This window comes from Triticum urartu, chromosome 1 (assembly GCF_003073215.2).
Source record: "Triticum urartu cultivar G1812 chromosome 1, Tu2.1, whole genome shotgun sequence".
Classification (NCBI taxonomy): Eukaryota; Viridiplantae; Streptophyta; class Magnoliopsida; order Poales; family Poaceae; genus Triticum; species Triticum urartu.
In genome coordinates, this window is record NC_053022.1 from 31683479 (window position 1) to 31705964 (window position 22486).

The 22486-nt window shown below is 45.5% G+C and overlaps 2 non-coding genes and 1 pseudogene across 2 annotated transcripts; all 3 read left to right on the forward strand.

Moving 5' to 3' along the window:
* The first annotated feature begins 511 nt into the window (after window positions 1-511).
* LOC125533416 lies at window positions 512-630 on the forward strand. The gene has a single exon (XR_007294292.1). It is a non-coding gene; the product is annotated as a 5S ribosomal RNA (ribosomal RNA).
* Window positions 631-1392: 762 nt separating this feature from the next.
* LOC125533375 lies at window positions 1393-1511 on the forward strand. The gene has a single exon (XR_007294255.1). It is a non-coding gene; the product is annotated as a 5S ribosomal RNA (ribosomal RNA).
* A 325-nt stretch (window positions 1512-1836) lies between these two features.
* On the forward strand, window positions 1837-1957 carry LOC125533304 (annotated as a pseudogene).
* The last annotated feature ends 20529 nt before the right edge of the window (window positions 1958-22486 follow it).

The following is a 22486-nucleotide window of genomic DNA, read 5'->3' on the forward strand; positions in this document are numbered from 1 at the left end:
GTTGCACTCCTTTTTTAAAAAAAATTCGCGACGTGCAAAACAAAACGCACGTGCACGGCATATATTCACCATGTTTTATTATTTTGCACGTTTGCGGTAAGTTTAAGCTCGTTGCTCATTATTCACGCATCTAGCGATGGCGTCGTCGCACGGAAAGCGTGTTCGGGAAGGGGTCGGAACCTTGGTAAATAGGCGCTGGTGCAGTTGAGATGGAGGCCTGGAAACCGTGGTAAACTTGTCTCCATGTTTTATTATTTTGCATGTTTGCGGTAAGTTTAAGCTCGTTGCTCATTATTCACGCATCTAGCGATGGCGTCGTCGCACGGAAAGCGTGTTCAGGAAGGGGTCGGAACCTTGGTAAATAGGCGCTGGTGCAGTTGAGATGGAGGGCTGGAAACTGTGGTAAACTTGTCTCCATGGTTGAGCGCCAGCGGCCAAAGCAAAGTACAATCGTCTTTGTAGTGGAGCTGGGAGGGGCAAGCATAAGGGACGAAGACGGGGGTAACATGTCAGATGCGATCATACTAGCACTAAAGCACCGGATCCCATCAGAACTTCGAAGTAAAGCGTGCTTGAGCGAGAGTAGTATTAGGATGGGTGACCTCCTGGGAAGTCCTCGTGTTGCATTTCCTTTTTTGAATTTTTTGCGCGACGTGCAAAATAAAACGCACGTGCGCGGCATATATTTACCACGTTTTATTATTTTGCACGTTTGCAGTATGTTTAAGCTCGTTGCTCATTATTCACGCGTCTAGCGACGGCGTTGTGGCACGGAAAGCGTGTTCGGCAAGGGGTTGGAACCTTCGTAAATAGGCGCTGGTGCGGTTGAGATGGAGGGGTGGAAACCGTGGTAAACTTGTCTCTGTGGTTGAGCGCCAGCGGCCAAAGCAAAGTACAATCGTCTTTGTAGAGGAGCTGGGAGGGGCAAGCATAAGGGACGAAGACGGGGGTAACATGTCGGATGCGATCATACTAGCACTAATGTATCGGATCCCATCAGAACTCCGAAGTTAAGCATGCTTGGGCGATGGGTGACCTCCTGGGAAGTCCTCGTGTTGCATTTCCTTTTTAATTTTTTTGCGCGACGTGCAAAACAAAACGCACGTGTGCGACATATTTTTACCACGTTTTATTGTTTTACACTTTTGCGGTAAGTTTTAGCTCGTTGCTCATTATTCACGCGTCTAGCTGCGGTGTTGTGACGCGGGAAGTGCCGTCAGGAAGGGGTCGGAACCTTGGTAAATTGGCGCTGGTGCGGTTGAGATAGAGGGGTGGAAACCATGGTAAACTTGTCTCTGTGGTTGAGCGGCAGCGGCCAAAGCAAAGTACAATCGTCTTTGTAGCGGAGCTGGGAGTGGCAAGCATAAGGGACGAAGACGGGGGTAACATGTCAGATGCGATCATACCAGCACTAAAGCATCGGATCCCATCAGAACTCCGAAGTTAAGCATGCTTGGGCGAGAGTAGTACTAGGATGGGTGACCTCCTGGGAAGTCCTCATGTTGCATTCCCTTTTAAAAAAATCACGACGTGCAAAACAAAACGCACGTGCGCGGCATATATTTACCACGTTTTATTATTTTGCACGTTTGCGGTAAGTTTCCGCTCGTTGCTCATTGTTCACGCGTCTAGCGACGGTGTTGTGGCACGGGAAGCGTGTTTGGGAAGGGGTCGGAACCTTGGTAAATAGGCGCTAGTCCGGTTGAGATGGAGGGATGGAAACCATGGTAAACTCGTCTCTGTGGTTGAGCGGGAGCGGCCAAAACAAAGTACAATCGTCTTTGTAATGGAGCTGGGAGGGGAAAGCATAAGGGACAAAGACGGGGGAAACATGTCGGATGTGATCATACTAGCACTAAAGCACCGGACCCTATCAGAACTCCGAAGTGAAGTGTTCTTGGGCACTAGTAGTACTAGGATGGGTGACCTCCTGCGAAGTCCTTGTCGGTGTCAAAACCGGCGGATCTCGGGTAGGGGGTCCCGAACTGTGCGTCTAAGGCGGATGGTAACAGGAGGCATGGGACACAATGTTTACGCAGGTTCGGGCCCTCTCGATGGAGGTAATACCCTACTTCCTGCTTGATTGATCTTGGTGATATGAGTATTACAAGAGTTGATGTACCACGAGATCGGAGAGGCTAAACCCTAGAAGCTAGCCTATGGTATGATTGTTGTTGTCCTACGGACTAAAACCCTCCGGTTTATATAGACACCGGAGGGGCTAGGGTTACACAGAGTCGGTTACAAGGGAGGAGATCTACATATCCGAATCGCCAAGCTTGCCTTCCACGCAAAGGAGAGTCCCATCCGGACACGGGACGAAGTCTTCAATCTTGTATCTTCATAGTCCAACAGTCCGGCCAAAGTACATAGTCCGGCTGTCCGTGGACCCCCTAATCTAGGACTCCCTCAGTAGCCCCCGAACTAGGCTTCAATGACGATGAGTCTGGCGCACAGATTGTTTTCGGCATTGCAAGGCGGGTTCTCCTCCAAATCCCGAGTACCTGTCGTACAAGTTGTGTCCGGCCTCCCATGAATGTTGCACTCCTCGGCTTCTGTGCCTTAATAATGGCTATCTTCCATGTGTTGAGTGAATGCGAGAGGTCGGGGTGTTTTTACATTTACCACCCTAACCAGGTAGATGAATTGTCTATTTAAACAGTCGGGGATCTTCAGATCTAGATCATACCACCTTCCCACAGCGAGTATCCATCGGAGCGTGCCCGGAAAAATCCATCCCACCATGGCCGGCCACCGCAGCTCCTCCTCTCGCCCCCGTAGCCCTAAGCCAGGTAGTTGGGAGAAGTGTTCTATTCCCCATAGCCAACTAGTAGAGTTGCAGACCCAGGGGTTTCTCCCTCCTGCATACATGGTCCCCGTCCGAGCCGGACTAGCCACTTATAATGGTGTGGAGCAAGCGAAAAGCTTTCCCAACCCATCCACAGGGGAGCGGGTATGCCTCGTCCCCTATTTATTGAGGGGACTCAAATTTCCAATCCATCCATTCCTTCATGGGCTCCTGGAGTTCTATGGCCTCCAGCTGCATAACTTCACTCCCGCCTCCATACTACACATCGCAGGCTACATTGCCCTTTGTGAGCTGTTTGTGGGCTGCGAAGCTCATTTCGAGTTATGGAAGAGGCTATCTTCCTCGTGCCCCGTACATAGAAAGGGGTCAATATTTCAAGTGGGTGGAGCCGAAACATGGCGCATCGCCGGGACCGGATACCTGTCCAGTACTCCGAAGAAGACATCCGAAGACTGGCCTTCGGAGTGGTTTTATATGGAGGACGTTCCCCTTCCATACCCTATTCGGATAGGCCTTCCTGAGTTCAACAATGCCCCTTTGAAGAAACGCCATAGCCGGCGCCCTCGGAGCCCCCGGGAGGAAGATAACAGAGAGGTCCTTTACCTGATGAGCCGGATAAAGATACTGGCCGAATCAGGACTGACAATAATCGAGGTCATGTCAATATGTATAATGCGGGGGGTGCGACCACTTCAATATCGGGGACAACCCATGTGGCACTTCAATGGAGAAAACGATGCCACCCGCTGTGGCCGTAAAGGTCCGGACTCCGCCGCCGCTCTGGCGAAAATACTGTCCGATTTATATAAGGGAGAGGAAGAGGAGTTCATCCGTATTAAGCCGCGGGATGGATTCTCCATGTACAACCCCCCAAACTGGGTGAGCTGCTGCTTTTTACTCCAAACCTTCCCGCTTTCTTTGTCATAAATATTTACCTCGCTATTTCATAGCAGGAACTACGAAAAGTTGTGAGGGAGATTCACAACCCATCTCCACAGGCAAAGGACCCTGATCGGGCCCTCGATCCCGGACTCGAAGAAGATCCGAACATATTCGTGGATCTCATCGACAGGACGTTTTATCAGTTAAGCTGCGACGGTGCCTTGGTGGCCATCACCGCCGATTATCCTGGACTGCTCCCTGCATCGCATGTAAGTAACACCGGAGTCCCAACTTCCGAAAAGAATCCCCTTTTTCGCACTTCACCCACCGCACACGTATGGTTCATACGTCCATTTTGCATCATGCTTTTATATCAATATTTATTGCATTATGGGCTGTTATTACAAATTATGTCACAATACTTATGCCTATTCTCTCTTATTTTACAAGGTTTCTATAAAGGGGGAGAATGCAGCAGCTGGGATTCTAGGCTGGAAAAGGAGAAAATATTAGAGACCTATTCTGCACAGCTCCAAAAGTCCTGAAACTTCACAGAAGACGTTTTCCAAATATATAAAAAATACTGAGAGCAAGAACTTCACTAGGGGGCCACACCCTGCCCACGAGGGTGGGGGCATGCCCTACCCCCTGGGTGCGCCCCCTACCTCGTGGGCCCCTGGTGGCCCTCCGGTGGCCATCTTCTGCTATATGAAATTTTTTGATGGGAAAAAAATAACAAGCCATCTTCTCGGACGAAACTCCGCCGCCACGAGGCGGAGCCTTGGCGGAACCAATCTAGGGCTTTGGCGGAGCTGTTCTGCCGGGGAAACTTCCCTCCCGGAGGGGGAAATCATCGCCATCGTCATCACCAACGCTCCTCTCATCGGGAGATGGCAATCTCCATCGACATCTTCATCAGCACCATCTCCTCTCAAAGCCCTGGTTCATCTCTTGTATCCAATTCTTGTCTCCAAGTCCTGGATTGGTGCTAGTAGGTTGGTAGTAGTGTTAATTACTCCTTGTAGTTGATGCTAGTTGGTTTAATTGGTGGAAGATCATATGTTCAGATCCTATATGCATATTAATACCCCTCTGATTATGAACATGTTTATGCTTTGTGAGTAGTTACTTTTGTTCCTGAGGACATGGGAGAAGTCTTGCTATTAGTAGTCATGTGAATTTGGTATTCGTTCAATATTTTGATGAGATGTATGTTGTCTCTCCTCTAGTGGTGTTATGTGAACGTCGACTACATGACACTTCACCATTATTTGGGCCTAGAGGAAGGCATTGGGAAGTAATAAGTAGATGATGGGTTGCTAGAGTGACAGAAGCTTAAACCCTAATTTATGCGTTGCTTCGTAAGGGGCTGATTTGGATCCATATGTTTCATGCTATGGTTAGGTTTACCTTAATACTTTTGTTGTAGTTGCGGATGCTTGCAATAGAGGTTAATCAAAAGTGGGATGCTTGTCCAAGTAAGGGCAGTACCCAAGCACCGGTCCACTCACATACCAAATTATCATAGTACCGAATGCGAATCATATGAGCGTGATGAAAACTAGCTTGATGATATTCCCATGTGTCCTCGGGAGCGCTTTTCTCTATATAAGAGTTTGTCCAGGCTTGTCCTTTGCTACAAAAAGGATTGGGCCACCTTGATGCACTTTATTTACTGTTGTTACTTGTTGCTCGTTACAAATTATCCTATCACAAAACTATCTGTTACCACTTATTTCAGTACTTGCAGAGAATACATTGTTGGAAACCGCTTATCATTTCCTTCTGCTCCTCATTGGGTTCAACACTCTTACTTATCAAAAGGACTATGATAGATCCCCTATACTTGTGGGTCATCAAGAATCTTTTCTGGCGCCGTTGCCGGGGAGTGAAGCGCCTTTGGTAGGTGGAATTTGGTAAGGAAAAATTTATATAGTGTGCTGAAATTTACTGTCACTTGTTACTATGGAAAGTAATCCTCTAAGGTGCTTGTTCGGGGTATCTTCACCCTGACTAGTAGAGCAAAGAGTTTCTCCTCAACCTACTAAACCTACTGAAAATGAAAATTTATGCTTTGAAATTCCTTCGGGTATGATAGAAAAACTGCTAGCTAATCCTTTTTTAGGAGATGTAACAAAACATCCTGATGAGCATCTAATATATGTGGATGAAGTTTGTGGATTATTTAAGCTTGCGGGTGTACCCGGAGATGTTGTTAAGAAGAAGGTCTTCCCTTTATCTTTGAAGGGAGATGCATCGACATGGTATAGGCTATGTGATGATATGGGGTCTTGGAATTACAAATGATTGAAATTGGAATTTCATCAGAAGTTTTATCCTATGCATCTTGTTCATCGTGATCGCAATTACATATATAATTTTTGGCCTCGCAAAGGATAAAGCATCGCTCAAGCTTGGGGGAGGCTTAAATCAATGTTATATTCATGCCCCAATCATGAGCTCTCAAGAGAAATGATTATTCAAAAAATTTATGCTCGGCTTTCTGATAACAATCGCACCATGCTTGATACTTCTTGTGCTGGCTCTTTTATGATGAAGACTATTGAATTCAAATGGGATTAATTGGAAAGAATTAAACACAACTCTGTAGATTTGGACCTCGACAAAGGTAAGGAGTCAGGTATGACACCTAGTTTTGGTTGTGTTAAATCTTTTATGGATACCGATATTTTTCGTAAAATTAGCACTAAATATGGACTTGACTCTGAGATAGTAGCTTCTTTCTGTGAATCTTTTGCTACTTATGTTGATCTCCCCAAGGAGAAGTGGTTTAAATATCATCCTCCCATAGAAGTAAAAGTAGCTGAACCTATTAAAGTTGAAGAAAACATTGTCACTTATAATGATCCTATTGTTCCTACTGCTTATGTTGAAAAACCACCTTTCCCTATTAGGATAAAGGATCATGCTAAAGCTTCAACTGTGGTTTGTAAAAGCAATATTAAAACATATACACCTCCTGATCAAGTTAAAGTTGAACCTAATATTGCTATTGTTAAAGATCTCTTGTCTGATAATATTGATGGGCATGTTATTTATTTCTGTGATGAAACTGCTAGAATTGCTAAACCCTGTGCTAAAGATAAACCTAGACCTGTGGTAGGCATGCCTATTATTTCTGTTAAAATGGGAGATCATTGTTATTATGGCTTATGTGACCTAGTGCTAGTGCTAGTGCAATACCTCATTCCTTATACAAAGAAATTATGCATGATATTGCACCTGCTGAGATAGAAGATATTGATGTCACAATTAAACTTTCTAATAGAGATACTATTTCACCAATGGGAATTGTTAGAGATGTTGAAGTCTTGTGTGGGAAAACTAAATATCCTGGTGATTTTCTTGTTCTTGGTTCCCCACAAGATAGCTTTTGTCCCATTATATTTGGTAGACCTTTCCTGAACACTGTTAATGCTACCATAGATTGCAAAAGGGATGGTGTTACTATTAGTTTAGATGATATGACTCATGAATTTAATTTTTCTAAATTTAGTAGACAACACCGTGAAGAAGAATTACCTAGTAAGGATGAAATTATTGGTCTTGCTTCTATTGCCGTACCTCCTAGTGATCCTTTAGAACAATATTTGCTAGACCATGAAAATGACATGTTTATGAGTGAAAGAAGGGAAATAGATGAAGTATTCTTTAAACAAGAACCTATTCTGAAAAACAATTTACCTGTTGAAATCCTAGGGGATCCTCCTCCACCCAAAGGTGATCCCGTGTTTGAGCTTAAACCGTTACCTGATACTCTTAAATATGCTTATCTTGATGATAAAAAGATATATCATGTTATTATTAGTGCTAACCTTTCAGAGCATGAGGAAGAGAGATTATTGAAAATTCTGAAGAAGCACCGTGCTGCTATTGGGTATACTCTTGATGATCTTAAGGGCATTAGTCCCACTCTATGTCAACATAAAATTAATTTGGAAGAAGATGCTAAACTAGTTCGCGATCATCAATGCCGGCTGAATCCTAAAATGGAAGAAGTGGTAAGAAAGGAAATACTAAAGATCCTTGAGGCAGGTATAAGCTATCCCATTGCTAATAGTCAGTGGGTAAGCCCTGTCCATTGTGTCCCTAAGAAGGGAGGTATTACTGTTGTTCCTAATGATAAAGATGAATTGATCCCTCAAAGAATTATTACTGGTTATAGGATGGTAATTGATTTCTACAAATTAAATAAGGCTACTAAAAAGGATCATTACCCCTTACCTTTTATCGATCAAATGCTAGAAAGATTATCTAAACATACACATTTTTGCTTTCTAGATGGTTATTCTGGTTTCTCTCAAATACCTGTGTCAGCCAAAGATCAATCAAAGACTACTTTTACATGCCCTTTTGGTACTTTTGCTTATAGATGTATGCCTTTTGGTTTATGTAATGCACCTGCTACCTTTCAAAGATGCATGATGGCTATATTCTCTGACTTTTGTGAAAAGATTTGTGAGCTTTTCATGGACGATTTTTCCGTCTATGGATCTTCTTTTGATGATTGCTTGAGCAACCTTGATCGAGTTTTGCAGAGATGTGAAGAAACTAATCTTGTCTTGAATTGGGAAAAGTGCCACTTTATGGTTAATGAAGGTATTGTCTTGGGGCATAAAGTTTCTGAAAGAGGTATTGAAGTTGATAAAGCCAAAGTTGATGCTATTGAGAAGATGCCATGTCCCAAGGACATCAAAGGTATAAGAAGTTTCTCTGGTCATGCCGGATTTTATAGGAGGTTTATTAAGGACTTCTCAAAAATTTCTCGGCCTCTGACCAATTTATTACAAAAAGATATACCATTTGTCTTTGATGATGATTGTGTAGAAGCATTTGAAATACTTAAGAAAGCATTGATCTCTGCACCTATTGTTCAACCACCTGATTGGAATTTACCCTTTGAAATTATGTGTGATGCTAGTGATTACGCTGTAGGTGCTGTTCTAGGACAAAGAGTTGATAAGAAATTAAATGTTATTCAATATGCTAGTAAAACCCTAGACAATGCTCAAAGAAATTATGCTACTACTGAAAAAGAATTCTTAGCGGTTGTATTTGCTTGTGATAAGTTCAGACCTTATATTGTTGATTCTAAAGTAACTATTCACACTGATCATGCTGCTATTAAATATCTTATGGAAAAGAAAGATGCTAAACCTAGACTTATTAGATGGGTTCTCTTGCTACAAGAATTTGATTTGCATATTGTTGATAGAAAGGGAGCTGAGAACCCCGTTGCAGACAACTTGTCTAGGTTAGAAAATGTGCTTGATGACCCACTTCCTATTGATGATAGCTTTCCTGATGAGCAATTAAATGTCATAAATGCTTCTCATACTGCTCCATGGTATGCTGATTATGCTAATTACATTGTTGCTAAGTTTATACCACCTAGTTTCACATACCAGCAAAAGAAAAAGTTCTTCTATGATTTGAGGCATTACTTTTGGGATGACCCACATCTTTATAAAGAAGGAGTAGATGGTGTTATTAGACGTTGTGTAACTGAGCATGAACAGGAACAGATCCTACGCAAGTGTCACTCTGAAGCTTATGGAGGACACCATGCTGGAGATAGAACTGCACATAAGGTATTGCAATATGGTTTTTATTGGCCTACTCTCTTCAAGGACTCCCGTAAGTTTGTCTTATCTTGTGATGAATGTCAAAGAATTGGTAATATTGGTAGACGTCAAGAAATGCCTATGAATTATTCACTCGTAATTGAACCATTTGATGTTTGGGGCTTTGACTATATGGGACCCTTTCCTTCCTCTAATGGATATACACATATTTTAGTTGCTCTTGATTACGTTACTAAGTGGGTAGAAGCTATTCCAACTAGTAGTGCTGATCATAACACTTCTATTAAAATGCTTAAAGAAGTTATTTTTCCAAGATTTGGAATCCCTAGATATTTAATGACTCATGGTGGTTCACATTTTATTCATGGTGCTTTCCGTAAAATGCTTGCTAAATATGATGTTAATCATAGAATTGCATCTCCTTATCACCCACGGTCTAGTGGTCAAGTAGAATTGAGTAATAGAGAGCTCAAATTAATTTTGCAAAAGACTGTTAATAGATCTATAAAAAATTGGCCCAAGAAACTCGATGATGCATTATGGGCCTATAGAACTGCATATAAAAATCCTACGGGTATGTCTCCGTATAAAATGGTTTATGGAAAAGCATGTCACTTACCTCTCGAACTAGAAAACAAGGCATATTGGGCTATTAAAGATCTCAATTATGATTTTAAACTTGCCGGTGAGAAGAGGTTATTTGACATTAGCTCACTTGACGAATGGAGAACCCAAGCCTATGAAAATGCCAAGTTGTTTAAAGAAAAAGTTAAAAGATGGCATGACAAAAGAATACAAAAGCGTGAGTTTAATGTAGGTGATTATGTATTGCTATACAACTCTCGTTTAAGATTTTTTGCAGGAAAACTTCTCTCTAAATGGGAAGGTCCTTACGTTATCAAGGAGGTCTATCGTTCCGGTGCTATAAAAATCAACAACTTCGAAGGCACAAATCCGAAGGTGGTGAACGGTCAAAGAATCAAACATTATATCTCAGGTAATCCCATATATGTTGAAACCAATATTATTGAAACCGTAACCCCGGAGGAATACATAAGGGACACTTTCTGGAATGTTTCAGACTCCGAAAAGTAATAGGTATGTGGTACGGTAAGTAAACCGACTCCAAAACAATTTTTAAGGCAATATCTCTCCGTTTTGGAATATTTAGAGAAATAGAAAAATAAGAGGCAGTCCGGGAAGGACACGAGGGCTCCACGAGGGTGGAGGGCGCGCCCTACCCCCCTGGGTGCGCCCCTACCTCGTGGCCACATCGTGTGCTCTCCGGACTCCGTTTTCGTACACGACACGTATTTTGGTCGGTAAAAAATCATTATATAATCTCCTGGGAGTTTTGACTCCTGTATCACGCAAAAATCCCCTGTTTTCATTTCGAGCTATTTTTATGACAGATCCAGGTCGTCATGTCGTCTTCAAGCGCCCCCATGGACCAGTTCTTCGAGAAGGTCATCAACCCCTACCTCGCAGAAGTGCTGCAACACCCTCAAACCATTGAGATGCGTGAGGGGTTATTGCACATCCACGATGCTGAGGGACCAAGGAATACCGGAAGCACGGAGGCAAGGCTCGAGGCATTAGAGCAAGAAGTTTTCAAGTGTCAGGAGATGGTGGAGCGTGGACTCGATTCCAATCACATTATGATCACGGAGTTCACCAACAACCACAAGCTGGACGTCAAGGACATTGGGGAGGCCATCTTCAAGCTTCATGAGAAAAACGAGCACCTCCAAGCCCAGATCTATGACCTGCAAAATCAAAACTGTGAGTATGAATATAGATTCAAGAGGATGAATTTGGCTGCAGATTTGAGGTTTCAGGAGACTCGGTCATCCTTCTATGATGGTGAACCTATGCCTTGGAAGAAGGACGACAAGCCTACGCCATCAACAAAATCACCACCGTCTCCACCAACAAAGAAGAATTGAGTATCTGGTATGGGCACTCTCCTTGGCAACTGCCAAGCTTGGGGGAGTGCACCGGTATCGTATCACCATCACTTCTATTTTTACTGTTTTTTCTTAGTTCGATCCTTTTGGTAATATCTTGATCTAGTAGAATAAGAGTCTTAGTATGATCTAGTTGTGAGTTTTGCTTTATAATCCTTCTATGTAATTGAGTCCGTGAGCTATATATGTAATAAAGATTAGTGTTGAGTCAAGAGCTTGGTTATTTTGCCATGGTCCTAAGGGAATAAAAGAAAAGAGAAAGAAATACAAAGAAACAAAGAGATCATGTGAGTCTTATGGAGAGTAATGAGCTCACATAGAAAAAAGTATGATGAATAAAAGTTGTTGAGGGTTGACAAGCATAGTTTCAGTCATCGTTGCAATTAATAGGAAGTAATAAAGAAAGAGAGGTCTTCACATATAGATATACTATCTTGGACATCTTTTATGATTGTGAGCACTCATTAAAATACGACATGCTAAAGAGTTGACGTTGGACAAGGAATACAATGTAATGGGTTATGTTTTCTTACATCTGAGATAAATTATATTGTCATGGATCATCCAACATGGTTGAGCTTTCCTTCTCCCTCATGCTAGCCAAATTCATCGCACCAAGTAGAGATACTACTTGTGCTTCCGAATACCCTTAAACCAGTTTTGCCATGAGAGTCCACCATACCTACCTATGGATTGAGTAAGATCCTCCAAGTAAGTTTTCATCGGTGCAAGCAATAAAAATTGCTCTCTAATATGTATGACTTATTAGGGTGGGAGAAAATAAGCTTTATACGATCGTGTGATATGGAAGAAATAAAACCGGCAGACTGCATAATAAAGGTCCATATCACAAGTGGCAATATAAAGTGACGTTCTCTCGCATTAAGACTTTGTGGACCCAACCATTAAAGCGCATGACAACCTCTGCTTCCCTCTGCGAAGGGCCTGTCTTTTACTTTTATCTCCTACATTGCATAAGAGTCATGGTGATATTCACCCTTCCTTTTTACATTTTATCCTTTGGCAAGAACGGTATGTTGGAAAGATCCTGGTATATATGGCTAATTGGATGTGAGTTTTCATGAACTATTATTGTTGACATTACCCTTGAGGTAAAACGTTGGGGGGCAAAACTATAAGCCCCTATCTTTCTCTGTATCCGATTAAAACTCCATACCCATAAGTATTTCGTGAGTTTCAGCAATTGTGAAAGACTATATGATCGTTGAGTATGTGGACTTGCTGAAAAGCTCTTATACATTGACTCTTTCCTATGTTATGATAAATTGCAATTGCTCCAATGACTGAGATTATAGTTTGTTAGTTTTCAATGAAGTTTATGATTCATACTTGAAATTGTGATTGAATTATTACTCTAGCATAAGAGATCATATGACAAGAATTATATAAGTTGATATTCCAAGAATGATCATGATGCCCTCATGTCCGTATTTTATTTTTTATCGACACCTCTATCTCTAAACATGTGGACATATTTTTCGATTTCGGCTTCCGCTTGAGGACAAGCGAGGTCTAAGCTTGGGGGAGTTGATACGTCCATTTTGCATCTTGCTTTTACATCGATATTTATTGCATTATGGGTTGTTATTACACATTATGTCACAATACTTATGCCTATTCTCTCTTATTTTACAAGGTTTCTATAAAGGGGGAGAATGCCGACAGCTGGGATTCTGGGCTAGAAAAGGAGCAAATATTAGAGACCTATTCTGCACAGCTCCAAAAGTCCTGAAACTTCACGGAAGACGTTTTCCAAATATATAAAAAATACTGAGAGCAAGAACTTCACCAGGGGGGCCACATCCTGCCCACGAGGGTGGGGGCGCGCCCTACCCCCTGGGTGCGCCCCCCTACCTCGTGGGCCCCCTGGTCGCCCTCCGGTGGCCATCTTCTGCTATATGAAGTCTTTCGATGAGAAAAAATAACAAGCCATCTTCTCGGATGAAACTCCGCTGCCACGAGGCGGAACCTTGGCGGAACCAATCTAGGGCTCTGGCGGAGCTGTTCTGCTAGGGAAACTTCCGTCCCGGAGGGGGAAATCATCGCCATCATCATCACCAACGCTCCTCTCATCGGGAGAGGGCAATCTCCATCGACATCTTCATCAGCACCATCTCCTCTCAAAACCCTAGTTCATCTCTTGTATCCAATTCTTGTCTCCAAGTCCGGGATTGGTGCTAGTAGGTTGCTAGTAGTGTTAATTACTCCTTGTAGTTGAGGCTAGTTGGTTTAATTGGTGGAAGATCATATGCTCAGATCCTATATGCATATTAATACCCCTCTGATTATGAACATGTTTATGCTTTGTGAGTAGTTACTTTTGTTCCTGAGGACATGGGAGAAGTCTTGCTATTAGTAGTCATGTGAATTTGGTATTCGTTCGATATTTTGATGAGATGTATGTTGTCTCTCCTCTAGTGGTGTTATGTGAACGTCGACTACATGACACTTCACCATTATTTGGGCCTAAAGGAAGGCATTGGGAAGTAATAAGTAGATGATGGGTTGCTAGAGTGACAGAAGCTTAAACCCTAGTTTATGCGTTGCTTCGTAAGGGGCTGATTTGGATCCATATGTTTCATGCTATGGTTAGGTTTACCTTAATACTTTTGTTGTAGTTGCGGATGCTTGCAATAGAGGTTAATCATAAGTGGGATGCTTGTCCAAGTAAGGGCAGTACCCAAGCACCGGTCCACCCACATACCAAATTATCAAAGTACCGAACGCGAATCATATGAGCGTGATGAAAACTAGCTTGATGATATTCCCATGTGTCCTCGGGAGCGCTTTTCTCTATATAAGAGTTTGTCCAGGCTTGTCCTTTGCTACAAAAAGGATTGGGCCACCTTGTTGCACTTTATTTACTTTTGTTACTTGTTGCTCGTTACAAATTATCCTATCACAAAACTATCTGTTACCACTTATTTCAGTACTTGCAGAGAATACCTTGCTGGAAACCGCTTATCATTTCCTTCTGCTCCTTGTTGGGTTCGACACTCTTACTTATCGAAAGGACTACGATAGATCCCATATACTTGTGGGTCATCAATGGTGTCTTGCAGGGAAGGCCCTCGGGACGCCATGCCGAACCCGTAGTGACTCACCAACAAGGGGCACCGAAACCGGGTAGGCTTAAAAGGAAGGCGGTCAGGATTGAGATGCCGTCGCAGAGGTATGAAAAAGAACCCTGCTCCGTGGTTATTGTCTTTAAAATATAATAACGTCCGTGGTTAAAACCAGGAAAAGCGCTCGCTGGACCGTATCCGGAGAGCCTGCCGGCCATGCATCCACTAGTCGGGCTCCAGAGCCAGACTTGGAGGCAGATGCTAACGTGGGGACAACGTCGGATATTCCTCCTACCGAGGATGCGGATAGGCTGTCCGCTACAAATTCCAAAGTGGAGAGTGCCATGAAGCACATGCGTCGTCGGGCCGTACTCCGCGACCCCGGTTTTTCTAAAGTGGCGTTTGATACCTTCAACTCAGGGGACGCGTACATCCGAGCTGCTCAAAATGGTCTTGCCAGAGCCACGGACCAGTATGTAAAGGATATATGGGTAAGAAAATCTGATAATTATATATACCAGTAGCCCCTGAGACTTGAAACAGTTGGCACAACTGATTTAAGGATCATTATTTGCATAGGTTCTTACTGAGAAGAATACCCAGTTGTCCCAAGAGCTGGAGGAGTGCAAAGCCCAGCTACGGGCTACAGATGCCAAAATGGAGGAGTCCAAGAAGGCCCCATCTGGTAACACTTGTTCCTATCGAAAAGAACGAGATATACCAGTTAATATTTGGCTTGCATGCTAATCTAATTAATAGATTCTGCAGATGATCCCAGAGTGAATCCAGAGGAGCAACATGCTCAACGACAGCTGAAGGCTGGCGAGCGCATGCTTACACAAGTTAGGCGGGAGAAAAACAATCTCCAAGATGCCAATACCTGGCTGGATGTTGAACTAAAATATGTTCGGGCCCAGCTGGCTGACTCCGTAAAGGAGAATAAAAGGCTTCGACGCGGCATTTTCAGTAAGTGCTTGAGCGAACTTCTATAGAGTTCGGCAAAGAAACCAGCTAACAGAGCTATATCTGTAGGTATGCTGACGGGCCGTCCCGGAGAGGAGATGCCCGGGTCTGCGGGAGATCTTTTGCCAGAGCTCTCACAACTGCACGAACAAGCTCGGCAGGTGATGCAGGGCCTTGCCCAGGCCTTGTGGCCATCCGCCTCCCTGCCAGGAGGCATGGGGGAGCTTGTAGAGATACTCAAGCGAGCGTGGCGGTGCTTCCGATTATGGAAGATATCTGCCTGTCGACAAGGTGCAAGGGAAGCCTGGGCCATGGTGAAGACTCGATGTACCAAGGCTGACCCGAACCATATGGCCGAGGTAGGACCTGTAGGGCCTGACGGGAAAGAGATCCCCGTCAGCTTGGTGTATGACCAGGTGAAATTAGCCGCAAAGTATTCCCAACAGGATTGTAGGCTAGACAGCCTGTTGGATGGTATAGAAGAAGAATTTAGTCAGTCTAAGTGACTGTGTACTTCGAGTGACATATATTGTCCCTAGCCAGATTGTAAATCATTTGTCATGGCGGACCTTTTCGCTTCGGCCTCCGGACCCGACAGTCCGGAGTGTATCCGAATCCCGCTCAGTTATGTAAAACCCGGGGTACGCGTGGAAACCAGGCGTAGGGGTCATAAGTGCTTGAACAGACAAGTACCCAACTAGTTATGTTATATTACATGTATAGTAAGAAACATCTTCCAGGGAGAATAGTTTCGTTAAGGGTTCCTTTCCCTGGGTACGCATGCATTAATGTGCATGTCCGAACTGCGACAAGAGACGCATGATATAAACATCTGGGGGTATGTATTCTAATAAGTAAAAAAAGTCATCCTTTGTTCGCCGACCGAATATTCCCTTAAGAACACTAGCTTTCGGCTTCACCTAGTCTGAGGTACACGTCCGGCTGACCCGGCAGTAACAATTGCAGAGGTGCTCCCCTTATGCCCTATCCGAATTAACGGGAACGTTGGGCATAAACACAAGAGCCAGGCAACCCAGCTTGGCCAAAACTTAAGTCATATCGATGCATATAATGGTGAAGAAAAGGTGCGTGTGTAAAAATGACACATGTGCGGCAGACATAGAGCCCGGGTCATAATTATATTAAGCTTCTGTATAAGAAGCCCGCAGGTATAATGAGCGCGCTTAGCGCGTAAAAATTGTGCAGTCAAGACACATTTTAACCTTTGAAGGCCACGAAGAAAAGGAAGAAAGACAGTAAAAATATAGATAACAAATATATAAAAAATTGACGGAGGTAAGGAGACGAACACAGAGTCCGGCGCTAGGCGTAGAATCTTCGGAGTCTGGCCGCGTTCCATGGGTTTGGCTCGAGTCGATTGTCCGATGCATCCCGCAGATGGTACGCTCCACCGGTCAGAACTTTGTCCATAAGAAAGGGACCTTCCCATTTGGGTTTGAGCTTGTCCTTTTTCTTTTCTGGTAGGCGTAGAATGAGTTCGCCAAGATTATAAGTTTTGGCCCGTACTTCTCTACTTTGATATCGTCGAGCCTGTTGTTGATAGAATGCGGATCGGTCTTTTGCCATGTCATGCTCCTCCTCCAGGGCGTCCAAACTGTCATGCCGATCTAGCTCGGCTTCTTTATCTTCATACATGTGCACTCAAGGTGAGTCATGAATGATGTCGCAGGGCAGTACCGCCTCTGCGCCGTACACCATGAAGAACGGTGTGTATCCGGTAGTGCGATTTGGCGTGGTCCGCAGCCCCCATAGTATGGAGTCGAGCTCCTCGACCCAGTGCGTATCTGATTCCTTCAAGGACTACACTAGTCTGGGTTTAATGCCGCTCATTATAAGACCATTTGCTCGTTCGACTTGACCGTTAGTTTGAGGGTGATAGACGGATGCATAATCGAGCATAATGCCCATTTTGTCGCACCAAGTTTTTACCTCATCGAATGTAAAGTTCGAGCCGTTATCGGTGATGATACTGTGGGGGACACCGTAGCGGTGTACAACCCCGGATATGAAATCTATCACTGGTCCGGATTCGGCCGTTTTAACTGGTTTGGCCTCTATCTATTTGGTGAATTTATCCACCATGACCAATAGGTACTTTTTCTTATGGCTTCCTCCTTTAAGGGGTCCGACCATATCAAGCCCCCAGACTGCGAAGAGCCAAGTAATGGGGATTGTTTGGAGAGCGGTAGGTGGAATATGGCTTTGGTTTGCAAAGAGCTGGCAACCGACGCAATGTTGAACTAGGTCCTGTGCGTCTGCTCGAGCTGTCGGCCAGTAGAAACCTGTACGTAAGGCCTTACTTACAAGGGCCCGAGCTGCGGCGTGATGGCCGCCGAGTCCAGCGTGAATTTCTGCCAAAAGTTGTTGTCCTTCCACCTCGGAGATGCACCTTTGCAGTACTCTGGTAGCGCTTTTCTTATAAAGCTCTCCCTCGTGGACCTTGCAGGCTTTAGACCGCCGCACAATGCAACGTGCCTCGTTTTGGTCCTCAAGGAGTTCTTGCCTATTTAGGTAAGCCAAGAAGGGTTCTGTCCACGGGGCGATGACAGCCATAATCACGTGGGCCGAAGGTGTTATCTTGGTGGCGGAGCCTCCAATTACGTCAGAGTGTTCACGGTCTGTTGTTGTGGCCGAATCCGGACTATATTGTTGCCGCTCTCCCCTTCCCACACCACGGATGGCTTAAACAGCCTTTACAAGAAGATATTAGGTGGGACAGGGTCGCGCTTAGCGCCGATTCGGGCGAGGATATCCGCCGCTTGATTGTTTTCTTGGACCACATGGTGGAATTCGGGCCCCTCGAATCGAGCTGACATTTTGAGGACGGCATTGCCATAAGCCGCCATTTTTGGGTCCTTGGCATCAAAATCTCCATTTATTTGAGATATTGCGAGGTTCGAATCCCCACGCACCTCTAGGCGTTGAATGCCCATGGAGACTTCCATCCGGAGACCATGCAACGGGGCCTCATATTCGGCTGCGTTGTTGGAGTCTGTGTATAATATTTGGAGTACGTATTGGACTGTATCTCCGGTTGGGGATGTCAGGACGACGCCTGCTCCTAGACCCGCCAGCATTTTGGAGCCGTCGAAGTGCATGATCCAATTGGAGTACGCGCCGTATTCTTTAGGGAGTTCAGCTTTTGTCCGTTCGGCGACGAAATCGGCCAGTACTTGTGACTTAATGGCTCGCTGTGGTTTGTATGATATGTCGAACGGGAGGAGCTCAATGGCCCATTTAGCAATCCGGCCCGTGGCATCGCGGTTGTTTATAATGTCGTTGAGTGGAACCTCGGAGGCCACCGTAACTGAACACTCTTGAAAGTAGTGTCGTAGTTTTTGGGATGCCATGAAGACCGCGTATGCTATCTTTTGATAATGTGGGTATCGGGATTTGCATGGAGTGAGGACAGTAGATACGTAGTATACCGGCTTTTGAAGCAGGAACTTATGTCCGTCCGCTTGTCGTTCGACGATGAGCACTGCGCTTACAACCTGGTGTGTTGCTGCTATATATAACAGCATTGGTTCGCCGATATTTGGCGCGGCCAAAATTGGGTTGCTGGCCAAGGCAGCTTTTATTTCTTCCAATCTGGCCGTGGCCGCGTCCGTCCACTCGAAGTGTTCGGTGTGCCGAAGAAGGCGATAAAGAGGTAATGCCTTTTCTCCCAGTCGAGAGATAAAGCGGCTTAAGGCAGCCACGCATCCAGTTAATTTCTGGATTTTCTTGAGGTTTGTTGGGATAGCCAACTGTGACAGAGCTTGGATTTTAGCCGGATTCGCTTCAATTCCTCTGTTGGAAACGGTGAAGCCCAAGAGCTTTCCAGCAGGTACGCCGAAAACACATTTTTTCTGGATTGAGCTTAATGTCATATGTTCGGAGATTGTCGAACGTGAGCCTCAAGTCGTCTATCAAAGATTCGACGTGTCTGGTTTTAATTACCACATCGTCTACATATGCCTCCACTGTTTTGCTGATTTGTGCTTCCAGGCATGTCTGAATCATGCGTTGATAGGTCTCACCGGCATTTTTGAGCCCGAAAGGCATGGTGTTGAAACAGAAGGGGCCGTATGGAGTAATGAATGCCGTTGCGGCTTGATCGGGCTCCGCCATCTTGATTTGATGGTATCCGGAGTATGCGTCGAGGAAACACAACGAGTCGTGTCCCGCGGTAGCATCGATAATTTGATCGATGCGAGGGAGGGGGAAGGGATCCTTGGGGCAAGCCTTGTTAAGGTCCTTAAAGTCGACACATATGCGCCAGGATTTGTCCTTCTTTGGTACCGTCACCAAGTTTGCTAGCCAGTCCGGATGTTTTATTTCTCTAATGAATCCGGCCTCGAGTAACTTGGCTAGTTCTTCTCCCATGGCTTGTCGCTTGGGTTCAGAGAAATGCTAAGAGTTTGCTTGACCGGCTTGTATCCCTTTAGAATGTTTAGGCTATGCTCGGCCAGCCTACGTGGGATGCCTGGCATATCTGAAGGATGCCAGGCGAAGATGTCACAATTCTTGCATAAGAACTCCCGCAGTGCGACATCTGTTGTGGGGTTCAGCTGTGCCCCGATGGATGCTGTTTTTGTAGGGTCCGTTGGGTGGACCTGGAATTTGACTATTTCGTCCGCTGGTTTAAAAGAGGTGGACTTGGGTCTTTTGTCGAGTATCACGTCGTCCCTGTCCACTTTAGAGCGTAGCGCAGTTAGTTCTTCGGCTGCGAGGGCTTCGGATAACGCTTCGAGGGCCAGTGCGGCGGTTTTATTTTTGGCGCGGAATGCTATGTCCGGATCACTAGCTAGAGTGATTATTCCATTGGGCCCGGGCATCTTGAGCTTCATGTACCCGTAATGGGGTATAGCTTGGAAGATCGTGAATGCCTCTCGCCCTAGAATGGCGTGGTATCCGCTACTAAACGGGGCCACTTGGAATGTGATTTCTTCAGACCTGTAATTCTCCAGCGTGCCGAATACCACATCTAGTGTGATTTTTCCTGCACATCGTGCCTCCCGGCTAGGGATGATTCCTCTGAAGGTCGTGCTGCTTTGCTCAATGCGGCTCTTGTCTATTTCTATTTTTCTAAGAGTCTCCTCATAGATAAGGTTTAATCCGCTGCCACCGTCCATGAGTACTTTCGTAAGCTGGAAGCCGTCCACAATTGGACTAAGGACCAAAGAGATTGGAGCTCGGGCTGTGCGGAATTGAGGTTCGTCACTGGCATTGAAGGTTATGGCCGTGTCGTTCCATGGATTTATCGTTGCAATGTGGCAGACTTCGGCGAGGCTGCGAAGTGCCCGCTTGCGCCTATTGTTTGAGGCAAAAGTCTCGAAGACTGTCAGTACTGTATTGTTATTTTCCGTGGGAGGGTTCTCTGCGGTGTTGTTGACGAGGAGATCCTCGCTGCTCCTGGCCACCTACCGGAGTATCCAACATGCTCTAAGGTTGTGTGTTGGCATGGTATTCGATGTACTGTGAAGTTTGCATGGCCCATTGAGCCATCCCTCCAATATGGTTCCGCGCCCTGTAGTGGGTTTTGGCTTCTTTGTAATTGGATTGGGTGACTTACGAGAGTACACCCTTTTAGTTCGGACAGAGGGTTTAGTTACAGCCGGAGGATCCCAGAATTGTGTTTGGGTTTTCCAAGTGCTTTCCATCGCACAGAACTTCCGTACTATGGACGCCAAGTCAGCGAAGTGCGTTATATCACTGTAACATCCCAATTTTATTAAATTTGGATGTTAATAGAATCATTCAATGCATCTCATATTTCTTGCATTTTGGAGTTTTTGAAATATTCAAATAATAGTTTTCCACTCGAGAAAAACAAATGAGAGGGGATAAGATGACTTCCTCAAAATATAAAAAAAGTGGGAAATTTTATTTTGAATATTACTTTAAGTTTTGGAGTTGTTTGGTATTTATTTTATTTGCAAAAAGTGCATTAGTTGCATTAGGAAAATTATTTTCAAAATGTGTTGTGCTTAAGTTAATGTGCATTAGGCTCTAAATATTATGTAGTTATTTTAGAAATTAATTGGGTGTTTTTATTAATTCTTTTGAATTATTTAGGGCCACTTTAGTGTTCGGTGTTTAAAAAAACGCACGCACGCACTCACCGCAGCCTGGACCGAAACTGGGTTCGGCCCAGGAGCGCCCCAACCGGCCCAGTTGGCCATTTGGCCCAAGGCCAGCGCCCCAGCGCCCGAAACCTCCCGCACCAGTCGACCGCTTCGCGCCCGCCCTCGCTCGCTACCGCCGCCGCCACTGACTGGTGGGCCCCGCTCCACCTCATCTCCCCCAACCTCCCGCTTGCCCCGCTCGGATGAGCTCGCTGCAACGCTCCCGCAACCGTCGGGCGAGGCCCTCGCGGATAACGCTTATCTGCGGCACCCGCACACCCTCCCCTCGCCTATAAATGCCCCGGGCTCCCCTCTGTCGATCTCGTCATCCCGCTTCTTCCCACGCCGCCCCTACCGCCCGCAGTCGCCGCTTGGATCTCGCCGGCCGAACGGACCTCGCCGGAGCATTCCGCTGCCAGTAAACCACCCCGAGCCCTTGTTCCTTCGTCAATTTTGCCATCGTGAAGTCGCGCATCTTGTTGACATCTTTTTCTCGCCTAGGTCCCGCCGGAGACGACGCCCGACCTCGCCGGAGCCCACGGAGCACCGCCGCCTTCGCCTCGCCGACCCCGACGCCCCTGAGGAGCCCCGACGCCACCATCCGGACGCCCAAGCCGCGCCGCACCTCCCCGACGCCGAGGACCGCCGTAGCCACTGCCCCGCCATCACCCGACGTCGCACCGCCGTCCTCTGCTCGTCGCCGGCCACCACCACCCACTGTAAGCCGCCGCCCCACCCTCGCCCGTTAGATCGGACACCAACGGCCTAGATTAGATTAGGTTAGTTTTTTTTAGTTGAACCGGTACGCGGTTAACCATGGTTTTTATTTTAAAAACTACCGGTCAGTTTCCTTTAGACCGTGCGGTTTTATTTAAACTGAGCGTCGGTTTTTATTTAGTTAGCCGCCGCCACTGTTTTTCTTATTTGGCGGTCGTTCACCATGTAGTCTCCGCAGCGGACGCTGCTCGGCCAGCCAGGAGCCGCCACGTGGCCAGGGACCTATTTGCAGTAGTTTTCTTCACCATTTAGTCCCTATAAATAT